Source organism: Pseudonaja textilis, chromosome Z, assembly GCF_049901715.1.
Source record: "Pseudonaja textilis isolate UNSWEBS1 chromosome Z, rPseTex1.2, whole genome shotgun sequence".
In the NCBI taxonomy this organism is placed as follows: domain Eukaryota; kingdom Metazoa; phylum Chordata; class Lepidosauria; order Squamata; family Elapidae; genus Pseudonaja; species Pseudonaja textilis.
The window spans coordinates 51,847,411-51,870,772 of NC_142008.1; the positions used below are offsets into that span (position 1 = coordinate 51,847,411).

General features: G+C 39.7%; 1 protein-coding gene and 1 long non-coding RNA gene across 2 annotated transcripts in view; one reads left to right on the forward strand and one right to left on the reverse strand.

The window, feature by feature from the left end:
- POMGNT2 (protein O-linked mannose N-acetylglucosaminyltransferase 2 (beta 1,4-)) overlaps positions 1-12,047 on the forward strand; it is a 107,299-nt gene extending 95,252 nt beyond the window's left edge. Inside the window, exon 2 of the transcript XR_015739952.1 lies at positions 11,203-12,047. The gene's annotated coding sequence lies outside the window, so the exon portion shown is untranslated. The remainder of the gene's footprint in view (positions 1-11,202) is intronic.
- Positions 1-14,955, reverse strand: part of LOC148124007 (uncharacterized) — a 54,352-nt gene extending 39,397 nt beyond the window's left edge. The window contains exon 1 of the long non-coding RNA XR_015739955.1: positions 14,825-14,955. This is a non-coding gene — a long non-coding RNA (uncharacterized LOC148124007). The remainder of the gene's footprint in view (positions 1-14,824) is intronic.
- Between the last annotated feature and the right edge of the window lie 8,407 nt (positions 14,956-23,362).

Here is a 23,362-nt window from a genome sequence, read left to right on the forward strand (position 1 = left end):
AAAACAAAAGTTGAGCACGTGAAACTTGTCTGGGCAGTGCTAAACAAACTCCATACTGCAAAACTTTACATAAAGCTTTCTAAATGTGAATTCCACAAAGATAAAATTGACTACCTGGAATACAAAATTTCCCACGAGGGCATGGAGATGGACCCAGGGAAAGTGCAAGCAGTGATTCACTGGACTTCCCCACCCCACACCCACAACCTTTTTAGGGTCCATAGCAATGCCCTCGGGAGAAATGATGTGCCCTAAAAACTCTATCGACGACTGAAAAAAGAAACACTTCTCCAGTTTCGCAAAGAGCTTATGCTCCCGAAGACGCTGCAGCACTTGACGGACCTGATGAAGGTGGTGATCCCTGGGCCGAGAGTAGATTAAAATATCATCCAGATACACCACGACAAACCGATCCAGCATGTCCCAAAAAATGTCGTTCATCAAATGCTGGAATACAGCGGGAGCATTGGTTAGACCAAATGTCATGACGGTGTACTCGAAATGACCATAACGAGTGCCAAATTGAAGGGGAGTCATAACATAAATGTATATATTTTCTCTTTTTTTTTTAACCTAAATTACATTTTTCTGGGAGGAGGGGGAAAGTGAGAATTAAGAAACTTCATAACCTGCCAACTAGAGGCTTGAAAATATTTTATTTGAAGTGGAGAGAACTGTGAAAGACTCCTTCTCAAGGACATTTCAACTTTAAAAGATAGAGGGAAGAGGGCGGCAGAATATTATTACAGGGGTTCTTCTGGACTTCTATCAACAATTTAATACTTGAGGCTTGGCTTTAAAGCTTGTGGAGAAGAGAGTCATAATAAGAGCCTTGGACAATTAAACAAAGTGTAGTGTGTTTTCTTATCTTCTTTCAGTTGTGTTACCCCTCATTACCAGCTTTTCTGTAACTTTTAATTTTAGTAATATCTTTATTTTTGCTTTTTATTTTAAAGGGAAAGCCTCAGAATTTTTCTCCTTTTCTTTTTTCCCCCTTTTTCCACTGGGATCTTTGTTTTTTCCATCCATGTTCTTGGACTATTTTGGTTTTTTTATTACTATTGAGATTTTTTAACTGGATTAAGGTGTGAAGAACCTGAAGAAACTCTTCTTTTCTTTTGTTCTTTTTTAATTATCATTGGGCTTTTTCCTTCTTTTTATTTTTATTCTTTATTGTGGATTATTTCATAATTGGATTAGGGTCCAGAAGAACCTGAAGAATTTTCTTTTTCTCTTTTTCCTTTTTACCATTGGGCTTTTTACTATTGGGCTTTTCCCTTTTGGATTATAGTTGGCTACCTTATCAGCTGGATTAAAGTTTTAAAAGAATTTGAAGGTCTTGAATTGTTTAAAATGAGCAGGAAACTCATACCTTCTGGCGTCTCTATCTCTACTTCTGCCTCGCCACCATCTGGAGGACAACGTTTAATTCAGACAATGTTAAAGCAAGATAAAGAACAAGAAAAAGTGACCTTACAGATGATTATGCAAGGAATCCAAGATCTCAAGATAAAATCAGATACTATTGAACAAAGAATAGAGAAGACCGATGAAAAAGTGGAAAATATTCAACAAATGATGGCGAAGTATGATGAGAGATTCCAAAAAATTGAAGAAGAAGGTAAACAAAGAGAGGAGAAGATTGGAAATATTGACAGCAGATTAACAGTGGTTGAACAAGATAAAAGTGGGATGCTGAAGTGGGAGATGGAGAGGTCAGAATTCTATCTCAGATTTCAAAATATAGAGGAAGAAAAAGGACAAAATTTGGCTGCGATAATGATAGAAATTTTGGCTGATGCTTTGGAAATAACAGAGAAAAAGATGATGGATGGAGTAGACGAGGTATACCGAGTTTTCACAAGATATGCGATGAGAAATAACTTACCAAGAGAAGTCCACATCAGATTTACCAAAAAATCCATCAAAACACAAATATTACAAGCAGTAAGAGAGAAGACGTTGAAATACAAAGGCAAAGAGATCGTGGTTTTAAAACAAATACCCAGAAGAGTGAGAGAGATGAGAAGAGAATATCGATTCTTGACCAAAATGCTATTGAAAAAGGAGGTGAATTATAGATGGCTGATTCCAGAAGGACTAATGTTTACGTGGCAAGAACAGAGACATAGAATTGATTCAATTGAGAAAGCAGAACTTTTCTACGCAGAATTTTTCGGAAGGAGAGAGGAAGATGCAGAGAAAGAGGTCTCATTAATTGAATTCCAAGAGGAACAAATGGGGACTGAAAAAGAAGAAGGTGCAGTAGGTGAACAGGTGGATATCAAAGCACAACATGAGAGCTGTCAAACCTAACTACAAAATATAATCATGGAACAGAAAAAAAAACTGATTACAATGAATATAAATGGACTTAATTCAGCTGTGAAAAGAAAGAAAATTTTTCATAAATTAGGAAAATTAAAGTTTGACATAATTTGTTTACAAGAAGTACATATTAAAAAACAACATGAACAATTGTTAGTACAGCCAAAACTAGGGAAAATATTTACTTCTTTGACTCAATGTAAGAAAAGAGGAGTGATTTTATACATTAAAGAGGCTACCCCAGCAAAATTGATTTATACTGATGAAGATGGAAGGGTATTAATGGTGGAAATAATGGACAACAATATAAAAATACTCTTCATTGCAATTTATGCTCCGAATGATAAACAAGAAGAATTCTATAAAAAACTACACATGAAAATAACTGGATTGGACTATGCCAATATAATTATGATGGGAGACTTTAATGGAATTGTGGACAATAAACTGGACTATATAGCAACAACAGCAAAGCAAAATAGATAGATTCTCCCTAAATCCTTTTTTAAAATGACAGACGAATTAACCTTAAAAGATATATGGAGAGAAAGAAATGCTAAAACTAAACAATACACTTTCTGTTCAAATAGACATTTATCATGGTCCAGATTAGATATGATTTGGATCTCAACAGAATTAATATCTAAGATTCAAGAAACAAATATTGAAACAAGTACTTGAGCAGACCATAACCCAATGACAATTAAATGGAAGGGACAAAAAAAAAGATTGAGATTGACGCTAAATAATACTATCTTAAAGGAAAAAGTTTTTATACAATGGATTGAGAAAGAACTGCCTTTTTTCTTTAGAGAAAATAAAAAAGAAGATACTTCAATGCAGAATGTTTGGGATACAATGAAGGCATATGCCAGAGGTTTGATAATAGATTACATAAGAAAAAAGAATATCAGGAAAAGGCAAGCCACTAAAGCCTTGGAAGATGAGTATAAAGGACTTGAAAAAGAATTACAGCAAATGCCACAGAAAAAAAGATATTAAATTGAAATTGGACATAACTAAACATAAAATGGGTTTAATAGAGAAAGAAGAACTGGCACAGAAAATTAGAAATGCTAAACAGAATTATTTTGAAGATGCAAATAAACCAGGTAGATGGCTAGCATATAAATTGAGAAAGGAGAAAGAATCAAGGAAAATATCGCAGTTAATAGATGACCAAAGCCAAGTTTGTCATGGTAATAAGGAGAATAAGGAAATTATTCGAGACTTCTATGGGCAACTATATAAGCAAGAGAATATTGATGAGGAAAAAATCAAACAGTATTTACAGAATGCTAATCTACCTAAGATATCTAAAGAGACTGAAGAAATGCTAGAAAGCAATATAACAATGATGGAATTAACTGAAGCACTTAAGAAACAAATAATGGGAAAGCACCAGGTCTAGATGGGCTTCCGGCAGAATTCTATAAAACACTACAAGAATCATTGAGCATTCCATTGTTAGAAGACATGAATGAAGCTATGTCAAAGAAGATGATACCTAAAACATGGTCAGAGGCTTATATTACACTTATTCCAAAAGAAGAAGCTGATCCACTGCAAATTAAGAACTATAGACCTATTTCTTTATTAAATGCAGACTATAAAATCTTTGCTTCAATTTTAGCAGAAAGACTTAAAAAATATCTAAATAATTTCATTCATCCAGACCAAAATGGATTTCCGCCAAAGAGACAAATTAGAGATAATATGAGAGTAATCCTGGATACTTTGGAATACTATGAGACAAATCCTGAAAAGCAAATGGCTTTGATATTCCTAGATGCTCAAAAGGCATTTGATAATGTGAACTGGAGATTTATGTTACTACTACTGGAACAGATGGGTTTTGCCAGAAAATTTATTCAGGCAATAGAAGCCATATATCATAAGCAAACGGCAAAGGTAATTGTTATGACTCCCCTTCGAAATTCAAACGAACAAAACAGAAAGCAGCCGTTTCACAATTAAATCAAACGGAAAGAAGTCTTACAAGATAACAGCTGGCAGAAACCACAGCATAAAACTTTACTCTGTCCGGCAAACCAGTCCTGGCAATAAATCTCCAGCCTCAGAGCTTCTTGCTGTAACGTCTTCACTCAAATAGTTATTTTGTTCCTGGCAAAATGTACCAGCCCAGCTGTGTCCTTTTATACTCATTGAGGCAACGTGCTAATTTACTGACTTGCTCTTCTCATTCGCTCCAGCTGATTTTGCCTTTTCAACCGTCTTCTATTTTTTACATTTAACCACAAATTTTCCAAGTTCTCATCTCCACTAGAAGACTCTCTCAAAACTTCCCTGTCAGCCATTCCCAGCTGTTGATCAGATAAGGAACCAGAGGAGGTCAAAGGTCCTGACAATTCTAATACATCAGGTCTGTCGTCCTTTGTCACGTCCATCTCCTCATCCTGGTTATCCGTCCAATCAGTAAGCCAGGCCGGCTCATATTTGTCTGTGATGACCTCTTCACTTGAACTCATATCAATCACAGGAGCTGAATCCAAGCCCGGAGCCACAACACTATCCCTCACCGCAGGGCCCTTCCCCTGGGTCTGACGATCCAGATGCGGGTTCGAAGGGAAACATTCATGAAAGTTCTGAATGATGTCTGAAGCATGAACTCATCCGTCCATGAGCAAATTTCCGAGTCATCCACTCTCCTCCCGACTAAATACTGGAAACGACCCTTGAGCCAACGCGAATCAGTAACGCTGACCACCGTGTCATCAACCTCCACCTCCTCACGGGGCATTGATGGGGAAGTCGTACCAGCTGGAGCACGCAGAGGACAGTCCGGGAGTCAGGAACCAAAAGAGAGCGATGGAATACAGGGTGAATACGCATGGAGCTGCTGTAAGGTGAGCCGGTATGCCACAGGGTTGATAACCGCCTCAATCGGGAATGGACTGATGAAACGATCGTCCAATTTTCTAATTGGGCGATCGATCCGAAGGTGTTTCATGGACAACCACAACTTGTCACCCACAGCTAATGGAGGCGGTGCTCGACGTGACCGGTCCGCAAACCGTTTATAGTCCTCTTTCGCTCGTTCAAGTTGTTGCCTTACTAAACGGTGGACCACTTGTAGTTTCTCCAGAAAATCTTGTGTCTCAGGAACCGTGAATCCATCCAAGTTAATGGGAAGAAGCGCGGATGATAACCTACATTCGTGAAAAATGGCGTTACCGAGTGGAGGTGTGCTGCGAGTTATTAAAAGCAAATTCTGCCAATGGGAGGTATTTCGCCCAATCGCTTTGTCGCTGATTAACAAAACACCTCAAATATTGGGTAAGAATGCCAATCACCTTCTCAGTCCCGCCATCAGTTTCGGATGGTGCGCTGACGCTTAAGCACACCTGAACTTGTAGCGCTGCCATTAACTGTTTCCAAAACTGCGCAGTAAACTGAACCCCACGATCAGAAACCACTCTATCTGGCAGTCCATGCAGATGAAAGATATGCTGTAAAAATAGCTGAGTCAGAGTGCGGGATGAAGGTAATCTCCGACAGGGAATGAAATGAGCCATTTTAGTCAGCATATCAACTACCACAAGCACCGCCGTGAAGCCCGACGAGGATGGTAAATGCGTGAGAAAGTCCATGGAGATCGCTCCTCATGGTCTGCCCGGAGTCGGCAATGGTTGGAGGAGTCCAGGGGCGCACCCGACACTGCTTTCGCTGCCTACACTGGGACGCAAGAAGCGACGTAAGAGAACACATCGTGATTTAACCCAAGGCCACCAAAAAGTCCGGGTGACCAAATGCAAGGTTTTATAAAATCCAAAATGGCCAGCAGCGGGTTATCATGACATTGTGTCATGATGAGAGCTCTCAACGACCTGGTAGGTACGTGATAATAAACCCGATGTCGGAGCAAGTCCTCTTCAATGGACCATGGGGAATCAGGTCCGACATCCCCCGCCTCTGCTGCGTCCACGCATCCAATCGCGCGCCTCTCGCATGCGAGCCCGCAAGTCTACTGGATCTTGCAGTATGGCCAAGGATTCTGGTGGTAACACCGCTCGTAGAGGAAGAGGATCCTCGGGCCCGATATACTGGGCTTCCGAGACAACGCTGTCTGCCCTCCGATTCTGTCCGCCGAACATAAGTAACGGAGAAATTGAACCTGGCAAAAACAATGACCACCGAATCTGGCGTTGGTTCAATTTCTTAGCTGTGGTCAAATGTTCCAAGTTTCGTGATCTGTCCAAACCTCTACCTTGTGCCGAGCCCTCTAAATGATGACTCCAGGTCTCAAAAGCAGCCTTAATGGCCAACAACTCCTTTTCCCAGATGGTGAAGTTGCGCTCTGAAGCTGTGAGCTTCCTAGAATAGTATGCGCATGGGAAAAGAGGCGTGCCATCCTTTGAAGCTTGTAACAGTACCGCTCCGATAGCGACATTAGAGGCATCAGTCTCACCACAAATGGACGATTCGGATCAGGATGCCTCAATATCAGCTCGGCTACAAACGCTTTCTTTAAAATGTCAAAAGCCTGTTGTTGCGGGGCCCCCACACAAACGGGACCTTCTTACGGAGGAGCTGAGTTATGGGGTCCATTACTTTAGCAAAGTCCGGATAAAAGTCCGATAGTAGTTGGCGAATCCCAAAAGACGTTGGACGCCCTTGACTGACGAGGGCTTCCCAACTACACAATGCCTCAACCTTTTTAGGGTCCATAGCAATGCCCTCGGAGAAATGATGTGCCCTAAAACTCTATCGACGACTGAAAAAGAAACACTTCTCCAGTTTCGCATAGAGCTTATGCTCCCAAGACGCTGAAGCACTTGATGGACCTGATGAAGGTGATGATCCCTGGACTGGGAGTAGATCAAAATGTCGTCCAGATACACCACGACAAACCGATCCAGCATGTCCCGAAAAATGTCGCTCATCAAATGCTGGAATACAGCGGGAGCATTGGTTAGACCAAATGTCATGACGGTGTACTCGAAATGACCATAACGAGTGCCAAACGCCATCTTCCACTCATCCTCTTGCGCATCCGAACCAGGTTGTAAGCCCCACGCAGATCGAAGTTTAGTGAAGATAGTAGCCTCCCGCAACCGCTCCATCAATTCCGAATGAGCGGTAAGGGATAGCTATTCCTCACGGTGATAGAGTTTAGTCCTCTATAATCACAACAGAGACGCAGTTCTCCTGGCTTCTTCTTAACAAAAAGAACGGGAGCCAAAAGAGGGACGATGAGGGTCTAATAAACCCGAGCTAAGTTTTTATCCAAAACTCTCGGAGTGCAACCAACTCGGGCTCCGACATGGAGTATAATCTCCCTTTGGCAATGGAGCGTCCGGTATCAGGTCCACGGGACAATCATAAGCACGATGTGGGGTAATCAGTCTGCCTCCTGTTCGCTGAAAACATCGGAGAAGTCCGACAGCTCGAAGGAATTGAGACAGCAGGAGCGGCGATATCTTGGCCAGCGCAAACATGCCTCAGGTGGTCCACACATTGTAGGCTTGGAAAAGAAATAGCGTGCCTGCACCAAGCCACCAACGGATCGTGCAAACGCAACCAGGACATTCCGAGCACCAAAGGGTGATGGAGGTTGGAGGTGACATAAAAACTTATCGCCTCCTCATGATCCCCAATACGCATACGCACTGGCTGAGTAGCACAGCGAATGGGTCCCGACTTGAGTTCATGCCCATCTACGGTTTCCACCTTAATGGGTGGATTCACAGGAATCAAAGGAATTCCAAAATGTTTAACAAAAAGCACAGTCCATAAAGCTGGTTGTAGCCCCTGAATCCACCAGCACAATGGCAGGAATTCCTTCCTTCTGGGACTGTAAGAAGATACAAGTGTCCAAAAGTAAATGCCGAGGAGGACCAGGATTTACTTCGGGTAATTTGGGATGGGGTGGAGGATGTGCCCGACCTAGGGTTTCCTGAGGTCGGGCTCTACCCCATTTCCGACGGGCCAGGAGTGGTTTCAGACACAGGTCTACGAGTCCTCTCTCTGAGTGCAGGAATTTGCAAAATGTCCCGGACCCCCGCAATAAAGGCACAAGCCTTCCTGGAACCTTCTCAACATTCTCGCACCGTTAAGCGAGGGCAGAGTGCGCCTAACTCCATTGGCTCCTCAGCATTAACCATGGGTTGGAAAACTCGGTGGCGTGGGTTGTGCACGAGAAAACAAAGATGGTTCCATAACGAGCCGTTTCGTCCATGTTGCTGTAAACGAGCTTCAATTCATAAGCACTGAACTATCAATGCATCCAAAGTTAAAGCCCACTCTGCATGGACCAGCTCATCTTTGATGGCATCAGACAAGCCTTCCTGGAATGCAGCCATATGAGCCGGTTGCTCCAGTTAGAGTCCATACACAGCAAACGAAATTCTGCAACGTATTCCTGCAGGGAATGTTTCCCTGATTAATGTCCCGTAACTGCCTGTCCACAGTTTGTATCTTAATTGGGTTCTCAAACATCACTCTCATTTGTTGGAGAAAACCCTGAAATTGTTCAACAACGGGCTATCTTGAACTAACAAGGGAGTAGCCCAATTAGCAGCCTGCCCGGTTAATAAACTGATCATAAATCCTACTTTAGACCGGTCGGTTGGGAAGTCTTCAGGCCTCAGAGAGATAAACAATTGGCATTGACCCATAAATGCTGGAACCTGTCCATTTTCCCAGAAAATTTCTCCGGCATGGATACTGGGCTTTTCCTCACAGGAGGGGCAGGGGGAACAGCAGCAGGGGCTTGATAAGCTGGAAACATAATTCAGCAATTGTGTTACCTGATTCTGAAGCGTCACATTGCTTTGCAGTAGCTGATTAATTTGTTGTTGTTGCTGCTCTACCAAACGCTGCAGTTGATTTGAATCCATCTTGCTTTAAAGATGGTTTGTTTAGGCCAGGAACAATAATGTTATGACTCCCCTTCGAAATTCAAACGAACAAAACAGAAAGCAGCCGTTTCACAATTAAATCAAACGGAAAGAAGTCTTACAAGATAACGGCTGGCAGAAACCACAGCATAAATCTTTACTCTGTCCGGCAAACCAGTCCTGGCAATAAATCTCCAGCCTCAGAGCTTCTTGCTGTAATGTCTTCACTCAAATAGTTATTTTGTTCCTGGCAAAATGTACCAGCCCAGCTGTGTCCTTTTATACTCATTGAGGCAACGTGCTAATTTACTGACTTGCTCTTCTCATTCGCTCCAGCTGATTTTGCCTTTTCAACCGTCTTCTATTTTTTACATTTAACCACAAATTTTTCAAGTTCTCATCTCCACTAGAAGACTCTCTCAAAACTTCCCTGTCAGCCATTCCTGGCTGTTGATCAGATAAGGAACCAGAGGAGGTCAAAGGTCCTGACAATTCTAATACATCAGGTCTGTCGTCCTTTGTCATGTCCATCTCCTCATCCTGGTTATCAGTCCAATCAGTAAGCCAGGCCGGCTCATATTTGTCTGCGATAACCTCTTCACTTGAACTCATATCAATCACAGGAGCTGAATCCAAGCCCAGAGCCACAACAGGTAATGATGGAGGGAGAACTTACAGACTTTATTAATATAAGAAAAGAAACAAGACAAGGATGTCTCCTATCTCCTTTGCTATTTGTATTGACCTTGGAAGTGTTGAATAGAAATATTAACGATGATAAAAGCATAAAAGGAATGAAAATTAAAAAGGAAGAATTCAAATTGCAAGCCTTTGCGGATGACTTAGACTTTATTTTGGAAGACCCTTTAGAAACAGCTCCAAAGCTATTGGAAAAGATAGAGACATATGGCGAGATGGCTGGTCTGAAAATAAATAAAGATAAAACAAAGATCTTGACAAAGAACATGCTACTAAGACAAAGAGAAGAACTGGCAGACCTGTTGAAAATCCAAGTCACGAACAAGGTCAAGTATTTGGGGATATACTTGACATCAAGATGTAGTACATTAAAAGAGAATAATTATATTAAACTTAAACAACAGATAGCCTTAGATTTGAAGAAATGGGAAAACTTACAATTGTCATTAATAGGGAGAATTTCAACAATCAAGATGAATATTTTACCCAGAATCTTATATTTGTTTCAAACAATACCAATTAGGCTCGGAAAAGACTATTTTGAAGACTTAAATAAAATTGTGCTGAAGTATATATGGCAAGGTAAGAAAGCGAGAATAAAGCTAAAGCTTTTGCAAGATGCTAGAATTAGAGGAGGTTTTGGCCTGCCTAATGGGACTTGTACTACCAAGCTGCAAATTTGATGTGGGTCAAGGAATGGATAACATTAAGAAAGACTAGATTGTTGACACTAGAAGGTCATGATTTGCTGTTGGGTTGGCACGTTTTTTTATGGTATAAGGGAACTAAAACACAGGGTTACTTTAGAAGACATTATATATGGGAGTCTTTGTGGTTAAACTGGGAGGAGATAAAAAGACAATGTTATTTGAAAATTCCAGTTTGGTTATCGACTATTGAAGTATTTTCCTATCCTATAATTTATAAGAAGGAACAAACAATTAGATATGGGGAACTATTGGATGAAAAGGGTGAACTTAACTTGATACAAAATCTAGAGGAACAAGGTATAAAGATGAATTGGTTTTCATATGCACAAATACACTCAAGATATGATGAAGATTCTAAAACAGGGATTTTATGATAGACTGATCTAGATAAGATTTTGACAGGTACTGATGAAAAGGTGATTAAAAAATTATATGGTTATTTACTGGGAATTAAGCTAGAGGAAGAACAAGTTAAAGAAACTATGATTGCTTCGGGGAAGAATTTTGGATATGGGATTGATTTAGAGAAATGGCAAAAACTATGGTTGCAAAATTATAAAATGACAATGTCAGCAGCTTATAAAGAAAATCTGTATGTTTTACAGGTGGCACTTTCCCCCAACAAGGATAGCAAGAATGTTCAAGAATAAATCTGAAAAATGCTGGAAATGTCATCAGATACCTGGCTCATATTACCATATGTGGTGGACTTGTGAGGATGCTAGAAAATATTGGACTAAAATCCGCATGTGGTTGGAAAAAATGACAAAGAAACACATAGATTTGAAACTGGAGTTTTTTTAATTGGGAATCTTACCAGATACATACAGTAAAGACTTGAAATATCTGATTGTAAATCTATTAACAGCGGCTAGGATTGTATTTGCTAAAAATTTGAAAAATGAGAAAATACCATTGCAGGAAGAAATTATTAAGAAAATATTGGAATGTGCTGAGAGGGGTAGATTGACATTTGAAATTAGAGAGCAAGAGGATAAACAATTCTATAAAATTTGGGACCTTTTCTATCAATGGTTGGATGATAAAATATAATAATAGAATATTTAGAATGTTAGATAACAAGGAATATCTTTGCTTTTTCTTTTTCTTTTGTTATTTGACATCATATCTATAAAGTGTTTTTAGGATAGATTTGGTATGATTATATGATTTGTTATAGAATAAACTACCTAAATTATAGTTATCTCATAAAGTATGAATGAATAAAATTATAGTCAAATGTTTTTCTAATAGCGATACTAGGATATATAAGTTTGGATTGATAATACGAGTTATTATATAATGTAACTGTAATTGAGACTACGAAATGAATGCACAAAACTGATGAACCAACCGACACACTGTTTGTATATATGTATGGAAGAGAGCTGATGTTTTTATGTTTTGTTTGTTTTGTTTGTTTTTAAAAAATCAATAAAATTGTTTTCAAAAAAAATAATAATTATTATTATATCTTTTCATTTGGATTCTGCAATATATTTTCCCCCTTAATTTTATTTCTAATTTCAAAAAAATAAAAGGGAAAGATTGACTATTTAATTCCTGGTCACTGATATTGACCTCATTTTTAAACATCTTCACATTCATTTCAATTATTACAATTTCTTCAATAGACCTTAACTTTTCTTTTAAAGCTAAAAATAAAAATGTAAATTCATCTAATAAGAGTTATCAGTATCTATCCCTCCATTAGTAATCTATATTACCCTATTTTCTAAATATTTTTAAATTGAAAATATATTCTTGTTACCCCTTGTCACCCTGCAGAATCCCCCTTTTAATTCATCAACCATTATCTCTGAAAAAACAATTTTTTTCATCATTTTACTATTTCCGTGTTTCTTTATTTCCTGCACCTATTTCTTACTGCCTCTCCTCCCCCTCTTTTTCCCATATTTTTTCTCATTCCAGTTTATATCCCTCTCTTTCTTGATATCTTCCTTTCCCCTTTTCTGCTGTACCTTTCTACCTCTCCTGATTTCACAGATATTCCCCTTTTTAATTATCTTCTTAAATCACAACTTTTTAGCCTTCCTTCTTTCCCCTCGTCTTTGTGTTGTCTATTTAAAATGGCTTCTCCTTGAGTCAACTCCTCCTCCTCTGAAGTTCTTTCTTCTTGTTCTTCAATCGCCCTTTCCATTTCTTCTAACACAGAGCAAAGTCATTCGCCTCTTTCCTGTAGTAATTCTCTCATATTTTTAAGTTCCATTCTTAATTCCCAAAGAGATATCATCATTACACACTCTTATATTTTGTAATTGTTGAAGTCCACAAAAAACACTTTTACTTTCCTTCTTTCTTCTTCAAGTTTTCTAAAGTTCTCAATTGTGTCAACCCAGGGTCTATACCAAAAACATCAATCAATCCCACAGGCAGTCTTTCCTTGCTTCTTTCTTTATTCTGGTTCTGATTTCACTTTCTAAAAATTCTTACTTTGTTTCAATATTTCTTTAACATTATAACAACATGTTCATACAGAAACAGGATGATTTCCCTTTTATTTGAGTTTAAGTTATTTGTCAAAAGATGCTACTCTCCGTTATACAAAGTTCTCACCTTTTTCCCCTATTTTATTATTTAGGGTTTTTCGAACCTCAATATTCCAGCACAATCCAGTCTCCAATTTGTAAATTTTATTATTATTTTCTTAAATCCAGCTTTATTTTATGCCTTTTTATTGCCAAAATATTTTAGTCCAATTTAATTAAGTCTTTAGTTTTGGCTTCTTCCTTTCCCGGTTCAAAGCCCCGCTTAGCTGTCAAAATTACTTTCTTATTTTTTTCCTGTCCCTTTGTATTTCTGCTGCGCACTTGTCTTTTCTTAAAAGTTCGATGTTACCTTAAATCCCGGGGTACTTTTATTTAGTTGTTTTGCCCAATTGTCCCGGTTCAGATGTTATCCACCTCTTTCTTCACTCCTGCACAAATCTTAGTCCAGCTGAGTCCTCCCCTTCGGGGTGGCCATTTTGGACCACCGCTTCAGTCGTCTTTGGGGGGAAAAAGACCAAGCCCAGGAGGGGAGATGCGGCTCCCCTCAACCTGGCTTGTGGCTTCCCCTTACTCCACCACCCCTCCAAGGCAGCTTCAGCCCCTAATTGCAATGATCGGGGCTCTCCAACGAAAGAGCATGGACTATAGCCATGGACAGTTGCGATCTACGGTCCATCAGCGAGGAGGGCTCAACCTTTTAATTTTTAATGTTGGGTCATGTCTCCCCAGAATGGGTTGTGGCTGTCCACTATGGATTTGATGGTACTGATCACCATTTGGGGGGTCAGACCTAAATGATGGGGTGTCTTGCTTCCAGATTACAAAGTCAGAAGCGGAAAATGGTGTGTGTGATAGGATATAGTCTAACTCACCAATTTGTCTTCCTGGGACTGGTTTACTTAACAGGGGGGCCATGATTCTCACCCTAGGTTGAGTTTCTGTAGGTGGATCCTCTATCTTAGCGTGCTCCTTTTCCCTAATGAGGTCTTTAGACCTGGCTAATTCTGCCCAGCAGTACCAGTAAGGAATATGGCTGGGATTAATTCTAGATCTGAATGCATTTAGAGTATTGCAATCAAAAGTATCACATTCTGGCCAAATCTGTTTTCCTGTATTGTCCCTCAGCAAAGCCCATTTAGCATTCTGGCCAAATCTGTTTTCCTGTATTGTCCCTCAGCAAAGCCCATTTCCTACATAACTTTTTTGCCTTTTTCCAATTCATGCCAGTCAGGACTGGCATCTGCCGTTTGTCCCATACTCTGAGCAATTCTCCTAATGGGGTTCTGCCTGTCTCCTTCAAACTGTTGCCTCCCATGTTCCCTCTCAGATGTGAGGTTCACTTTGGTCAGTCAGGTTCGACAAAAAAAATTTCAGCCACCGACGGTTTTCAGATAAAAAAAGTGTCTGAGGGATTCCTGTTCCCTTATGGAGTATGGGCACTCCTTCCCTTGGGATCTTCAGCTGCCACAGTTTTCAGATCCCTTTCTGATCCGGGAGGACGTACATCTTTCTCAGTAGTACTGGCACCTCCTTCTGCCACCACCACCCCCCCAGTGCTTCCAGGATCAGACTTTGCTTTTGGATTTCCCTTTCCACAAGAAAATTTAAGACAATGACAGAATTTCCTTCTCACCCTTCAAATCACGACCCGCTCAGCTTTCTCCTCTTTAAACAGAAGTGCTCCCCCACTCAAGCCCCAATAAGTTGCAGTACTTACCTACTTTCTGGTAGCTGTTGAGCTGAAGACTCAAAACTCCCTTTACTACTCCGAGCTTCCCAGGCAGAATCCATGGATCCCTTCCCTCAGATGAAAGGGGTATGTGCCAGCTGGGTTGGTAATCTCCGGACCCTGTCCATTGGCTAGGTTAACTGGGAGCCCTGCCATGGTTGACAATTGTTGGAAGTGAAATCCCAGTCCGTTCCAGCTGTGAGAAGCTGACAATAACAGAGTAGAAAGCAGCAAGCTACCAAAAAGCAGGTTTTATTACAGGAAGGCAATATAGTGACAGCAAGAGTGACATTCCGCATTCCTGCCTTGCAAGGTAACGGGGTCCAGAGTGGGGATTTTGGGAGATAATCCCATCGGAGCAGTCCAGAGAAATTTCTGGTGGGCTACATGATTCCTATTATTTGGGATTACTTCCCTTGGAGGGCAGGGAATCCCTATCAGCTGTGTTATTTGGTAATGGTTTTCTTTTGGTAAGCGCTGAGTGAGCGGTTTGTTTCAACAACATTGAAACATTGAAACATTGTATTTGGTGTGAAGTGCCCTTGGCTGATTGCCCAGGAATTCAGTTTAAGCTTGTTAATGTTTTTTCCCTCTTTCTGCCTTAAGAGAAGTGAGAGGGAAAGAAAAAACTGCAAAAAGGTGTCTGTTTATTCTGCTGTGGCTGCCTGTCTTTTCCGATGTTATAGGGGTCAAGAAAAATATGTGGCAATATATATATCTTTATGGTGTGGAGGTTTCAGTCTTGGTGAGGGGTTTACCTAGGTAAATCTTCTGGTACTTGCAAGCAAATTTTATATTGCTTTTATATTTTGGAATTTGTGGCTGTGAGAATTTATGTGTTTTTTTATGCCTGCCTTTGATGGTTTTTATTCCTGAAAGCTTTGCCTTTCCTGTCCTGTGGGATAATCTTGTCTGAGAGGAGGAAGAGGGAAGTTCTCCTTAATTTGTTAATCTATTCATTTCTGCACATTCTAATATTTTAATTACATTTTCATCTATAAGGATCTCTTTGTTTTTCCACTGTTGTGCAAACGCAATTCTAGCAGCTGTGAACATGTGTAAAATTAAATATGTATTGTATTCCCTTTAAAATACCTAACAAAATATTTCTGGTTTTAAATCTATGTTGCTTTACCATTGTTTCTAACCATGACACCACTAATTCTGGAATAGCCACTTGACGAGTACAAGCTGAGCCCAATACTGAGCCTAATTCGTATAATCCTGTTTTTTGAACTAAGGAATAAATTTCAGAAAAAGAATTTAATATTGCTCTGTTAATGTACCTATGAAATTCATTCTTCTTGATCTAACTTCATAAATGATTTTGTACTATATTTTTTTGTTTGGACTTTGTTGGACCCGAATCCCTGCTCTCTTAAAAATTTACCACACTGATAGGATTCTTTAATGAAGGAAAGCAAAAACCTGTTCACAGCTCAAATTTCTGGGTTGCAAGCAGATTGGAAGTGTGAATCTGAGCCTTTTAGGCTTAGTTAATTCCCCTTTGAAGCTCCTGCAGCTTGATGGGTTTATTTGTGTGCCTCTAGTTAAAGTGATTGCCCTGGATCTTGTCTTCCTGCCTTAATGGGTTAATTAATGCGAGGTAATTAAGGTGAGTTATTTTGAGCCTGATTCTCCTTATCTTAATGGCCCTGCTTAACTGTTTCTGTTGTCAGCTCTCAGGGCTGCTCTGAGTTTTCTCTTCAGCTGGTGATTCTTGCTTTTCCTAAAGGGGGAAGGGCCGGCTTGAGATTCTTGGCACTGTTTTCTGAGGTTTCTGGTGCTGTGAGATTTCTGCCACAGAACAGTGAGGCCTGACTGGAATGCTGAAAAAAGCTTCAGTACATTTTTAAGATGAAAGTCTAAAAAGCTTAGGTGACTAAACATTGCTTCCCCTGGCTTCTCTTTCTCTGCTATGGAGAGAGTATTCCATTAGGGACTGTTGGTCCAGGTAAGACCTAGGCTAATGTAAGGTAGACATGTAGTATTAGCTAGGAAATATTTTTGTGGCAATACTGGCACAAAATAACAAACTCCCTTGGTTTGGTAATTGTCATTCCATTTAAGTGTTTATTTTTCAGTTATTAATTAATTGTAATTATGAAAATATCAGCCATTTTCTTTTGCATGTCATTCATACAGGCTGTTATTCTTACATTCACTTTCAGGTCAGTATCAGACTGCTGAAACTGAGTAACATCTGTTACTATAGTGTCAGTCACTAGGAATGACTAAATATTACTGATCTCTGCTTCTTGGATGAAAAGACTGCATTGTTAGGTGAAAGCAGAGTTCCCTTCCATTACCTGTAGCCCTCAACCACACAATCAAGTACAAAGCCTTTAACAGGATGAAAAGGTAACAGAGTTTGACCTCTTTTTTGTTCTGAAGAGACAAAGGTTGGAAGTGGAACCAGATACAAAAGAATTGGATCCAAAACCACCACAAACACCACAATCAATTGAAAGTAATCTTCCTGACTGCTGGACATTGCAAAAGTATAGCAACTTTCAAGAGAAATATGAGGGATTAGAAGTACTGTACAAAACATGACTTCGCAAAAAAGAAAGATGTTCATGTGTTCAAAGAATGGAAACATTTCAAGATTGAGGTAGCAGGTAAAAATAAATACAATAAGTGTCTCTAAGAAAAAAATATGAAAGAACATTTTTCATCAAAAGCTCACATCATTTGCATAGAGAACTTAAAACAAGGGGAGAAGATGCTATAACAAAAAGAATAGATAAGATGTCTGAAAAATATTTAGGTATCACTTGTAGAATATTCAAAACAATTTACAGCCTGACAAAAGGATGTAAACCATTTTCAGACATAGAAAATGTGATAGAACTGCAAATTGAAAATGGACTAGATATGGGAATAGGATTGCATTCATGGTCAACTGCAGTGAAAATATTTGATTTCATTGCAAAAGAAATTAAAAACCAAAATGTTTACTAAAATTATTGAAAAGAATCTGAAAACGTTTGATTATTGACGAAGCCTCCATGCCATCATGCAAACCAGTTGTGATACTTTTCTTAAAAGTTGAGGATTCAGTTCACCAACAATTTTTGTTGAGCTTGTTGAATTGGAAAAACAAGATGCAGAAACAATATGTCCTTCCATTATGGGAAGTTAAATTATGTTGGGTTTACTAAGGACTATCTAAAAAAAATTAATAGCATTTTGCTCTGATGGTGCCAGCGTTATGCTTGGGAGAAAATCTGGAGTGAGCACTAGAATAGCAAAAGAGTTTCCAAACATCTTAATATGGCACTGCTTAAACCATTGCCTCCAACTTGTTTTAGATGGCTCCATAAAGGACATAAAGCAACTAAATCATTTAAAAATATTTATTGACAAGATATTCACAATTTTTCATAAATCCAAAAAGAGCCAAATGACACTTACCAAAATATCCGAACAACTTGAAATTGAAATCATAAAGATTGGTAGAGTTTTGGGACCAAGATGGGCTGCCTGTAGTTTAAGGTCAACCTTAGATGGGTGGCGTGCTTATCCATTCAAATAAAAAAATACTGAGGTATGGCTGCCCATCTTGAAAATATATATTTTTAAAATGATTTGGCATTGATGATCAACATTCTAAATGGAATTTCTCTTCTTTCAAATGCATCATAAAGGCTGAAAAACTTGTGATAAGAACAATTAAAACATTTGAAATGCTTAAAAAGGGAAAGGGTCCATACAAAAAAATAGTTGATGGATTAATTACTTCAGAAACCTTAAAAAATATAAAATTTATACAAAATCATTGATTTGTTGGATTTCTTCGGGAAATATTTTTAGAAAGCATCATAACAAATTTGAAGAAAAGACTAATGGATTGCGAACATTTAAAAACAGGTAGCCAATTTCAAGAGATGAATAAATTACAATTTCTCAACTTTTTGGAGTCAGATTACTGGAATATTGAAGAAGTAGTAGTTCCATGGACAGCAGTTAAAGAACAATTGTGTGTATTTAGTGACATTTTCAATTATGAAATTAATATCAATGATTATAGGGATTTTGTAGAAATGTTTTAAAAGATTCCCAGAAATATGCAATTCCTGACAGTATTAAAAAAGCTAAAGATATTGTCAGAACAATTGTTCAGTAGAAGCGGAAAGAGGTTTTTCAAAAATGAACATCATATGTTTAGAGAAGATAACTCGCCTAACCATTTCAAACCTAACAAACCTAATGACCATAAGTGTAATTCGCCCACCTCTAAAAGAATGGGACCCTATTCCTACAGTAAAAAAATGGTTGAGAGCACATCACACGGCCAATCATGCTCAAGTAAAAGCAAAGAAAAATGCAAGTGAAGAGGACACTATTAACACATCGATTTGGCAATACCTTAAAGACAAGTAACACTTTTATTGTTCTTATAAAAGTATTTGTGTACCTCTTTTATTGTTTTGTGTATTTCTTTTATCCTTATTTAAGTATTAAATGCACAAAATAATAAACTACCTTTTGTTATATCTTCTTTTTGTAGGTCATTAGGGCATAGAACCACGACCACCCAGTCACATGACCACCAAGCCATGACCACAGAACCAGTAGCAAAAAAATTTGAATCTCACTATTGGACAAAACACTGTTTATCCCTGACTTTTGGCCACCCAGGACAATTAACTGCCAGCCAATTGGATAGCTGCCAATGCTGGCAGCCAGAAGCCACTATGCCATTGATCACAGGGCTGGGGGGTTTGGGGGAGGTGCTGCATCCAAATGACGTCTGGCATTTATTAGGAGAAGAAAGGAGAGGGGGTGGAAACTCCCCGGTATCTGATCATGCCTTCCTGATAACAAACGGGAAGGGAAGATTGGGGGTTGGGGTGCTAAGTAAGCTGGCTTCATCCAAAGGAGTTTTTGCTTTGGGTGGGTATCATAGCCTTAGAAGGAGAGTGGGAAGGAGGAAGGGAAGGGAGAAGAGAGAGAAGGGAGACAAGAAAAAGTTTTTAAAAAATGAAAGAGAGAGGGAGGGAGGGAGGGAGGGAGGGAAGGGAGAAAGAAAGAGAAAGAAAGAGGGAGGGAAGGGTGTTCTAACTCAAACCTTGTTCCAAGGAAACAAACACAAAACAGAGGTAACAACAAAATCTTTTAATAATTATTTAGAAAGTCAATTCCTTCATGGTTAAAAGGCTGTTTCAAACTAATTGTCTCTAATAAGAATAAGCTTGCCAAGGTAGTGCAAGGCTGCCAAGAATACTAGATAAAGTTACTAAGAAATATTTCAAACACAAAGAGTCTGCAAACACCAACCAAGATATTCTAAATGTTCGCCAGGCTTGAGTGCAAAAACTTCTTTGCTTCTTGCAAATAACTCCAGTTTCTCAGCTAGTTTTTATCTCTTAAGGGAGGGGGCATTACCTTGTAGCCTTACTCCTGAGTCATCTGTGCTGCTGCAGCTGCTCTTTCCCTCGCGCAGGCACACACGCACTGGACACAGGCTCCTCAGGGACCTCTTCATTACTACTGCCAGCCTCCATAATCTCCGAAGGCAGCATTCCACTCCTTGATGATCCTGGCCCTATCCCTGCATCACATGCAGACCTGTCATCTGATTTCTCACTCTCCAAGACCTCAGCCATCCACACCTGCTACCGGCGAATTACAAGAAAGGGAGAAAGAAAGAAAGAAAAGAAAGAAAGAGAGAGAGAGAGAGAGAGAGAGAGAGAGAGAGAGAGAGAGAGAGAGAGAGAGAAAGAAAGAAAGAAAGAAAGAAAGAAAGAAAGAAAGAAAGAAAGAAAGAAAGAAAGAAAGAAAGAAAGAAAGAAAGAAGGAAGGAGGGAGGGAGGGAGGGAGGGAGGGAGGGAGGGAAGGTAGAAAGAGGGAAAGGAAAGTGAATGAGATATGGATGGATGGATGGAGAGACAGAAGGAGGGAAAGAACAAGGAGAAGAAGGAAGGACCACAAACCCTGGCACTAGATGCAGCTTCAAAGGATGCTTTGAAACAGCACAGCAATCCAGGGCTAGAAGGGACCTTGGAGGTCATCTAGTCCAACTCCCTGCTCTAGCAGGAGACCTTGTGTCATATGGGTTATTTTGGTGACTCTAACAGAGAGGAATATTTCTAGAAAAGGGAAGGAGTTTACTAGGCAAGGCTGCCATGCAGAGGAAGGCAGAGATAGTCCTCGACTAACGACTACAATTGAACCCAAAATTTTGGCTGCTAAGCAAGAGCATTGTTAAAATGAGTTTCAACGCATCTTACTCAATCCATCCTCTAACAGTGGATATCAATCACTGTGGACTAGATTAAGGATTTGAGAGCAAGGTCTGCCAGATTATGGGTGATGGACATACTTGTAAGTGTAAGAAATAAGAAAATTCTCTGTGTTTTCTCCGATCCAAGTTCTTGTTATCTGGAGTCATTTCCAACAATTGGTGGAGAATGTGGGCAATTGTTCTCTTCTGATGCCCTGGACGACAGAGTTGGGTAAGGAAGGAATGCCCCATTGATTTCAATGGTCCACAGTCAACTCTGCTGTTCAGGAGCATGGAACAAGACACATATTCGTGTTTAAAATAGAGGTCAGTTGAAAACAGAAGCAGAAGGAAGGGGACCAGGTTTATCGGATTGCTGAAAACAACTGGGCAACTATGTGCACAGACCAAGGTAAGAAAAGAGAACTTAAATATTGCCTGCAATTAAGAGGGTTATGTAGGGCTGTGGGAATCTGAGACTTGTGTGAGAGGTGTATGGATGAGACGATCCTAGCAGTCCTTGGGCTGTATTGAAGGTCAAATAAAGGTGTCTATAGATCTTGATCTTTAAAAAAACCTAGTGTTTTCTGGGAGATTCAGGGTTGATAGAGAAGAGTTTGGATCTTTAAAAGGTTAGCGTTTGTTGGGAGATTCAGGCTCTCCAGGGCAGAGACAGACCTTTAGTGGATGTAAGGGGTGTCTTTTGCTCTGGCCAGCTTGGACATTTCAAGAAAAATGGCCCAAACCAAAGAAGGGAGGGGTAAGTGTATAATATGATGGCAGAAGATGAAATTAAGTGGGACCTAAGGAAGAGGAAGTTGTGTTTTTAATTGACACTGGGGCAGCAAGAACTTTGATATCAGTATTAACTGAAGAGATTCATAGCAATGTTATGAAACCTAGATGAAACCTAGCTTCCTAACAAATGATAGCCATCCATTTACTTGGAGCCAAGCTGCACTAAAAGCCTCCAATACAGGAACACAATGTTGCCAGCCAATCAAGACACAAAAAAAGCCACAAAACAGACAGAAGATATTAGAAGCACCAATCAAGCAGAACACAGCAAACTCCAAGACCAATAAATACAGACCAAGACTCCCAACCAATCAGGATGAAGAAAAAACCATTCTGGCACAGCAGTAGGCTAGCCCCAAATTTAAAACTAAAACAACTGTAAAAGTCTGACTCACAGACGAACACAATACAGAAGCCTGATGATGGCAGATGAGATTCCACCGAAATGTTGCTACAACTTTAAAAGCACAACTATAATGATGTGGGAAAATACGCAGACAAAGCTGAATACCATACATCTAAGTACCCGCAAAAACTTAAGAAAACAAATATGTGTGTGTGTGTGTGTGTTTTCTTAAGCTTTCGTGAGTATTTATATGTATGGTATTCAGCTTTGTTCAGGTATTTTCCCACGTCATTATAGTTGTGCTTTTAAAGTTGTAGCAACGTTTCGGCAGAATCACATCTGCCATCATCAGGCTTCTGTATATACCCGAACAAAGCTGAATACCATACATACATACATGTTGTGACTGGAAGGATCGATCCTGCTGGGAGTTTTGACTCTGATGACTCTGAAGATGGAAGGTTGGAGCCTGCTGTGAATGTGGAGTCTGAATTATCAGAGGACACAGATGTGAGCCAAGAGGATGAGAGATTGTCGCAGAGACAATCCTCCCCAGAACATTCGACTTCATTCATGCCAGCAAATGATCAACAAAATGAGACAGAAGTTTCCAGCGAGGAAACTGACAGATCGTGGATTGACGCCAGAACTAGGAGAACCAGGAAACGTCAATCTGGAGGGAGGCATCAGGCCAGACATTGATTGGAGAGACTGACACGCCTATCCAGGTGATTTAAAGAGGCGTGCTGATTCTCAGGCTTTGCTTGGAAGCAAAGTGTTTGATGAGTCGAAAGAATACATTTGGAGTGGCCTTGTGATTTATGGACAATTCTGATTAGCCTGACAGGTTCCGGGAAGTCTGCCAAGGACTGGAAAACAGTGCTATTAACCCTTTTGAATCCGGTTTTGTGCTTGCTTGAATATTTTGAATATAGGTGAGACATAACATTTTTGCTTCGAAGCCCAAACAAACCATCTTTAAACCAAGATGGATTCAACTCAACTGCAGCATTTGGTGGAGCAGCAACAGCAACAAATAAACCAGCTGCTACAAAGTAACCAGACCCTCCAAAACCAGGTAACCCAGTTGGTGAATCATATTTCAAGCTTGCAAATTCCTGCTGCTCCTTCAGCCCCTCCCTTGAGGAAAAGC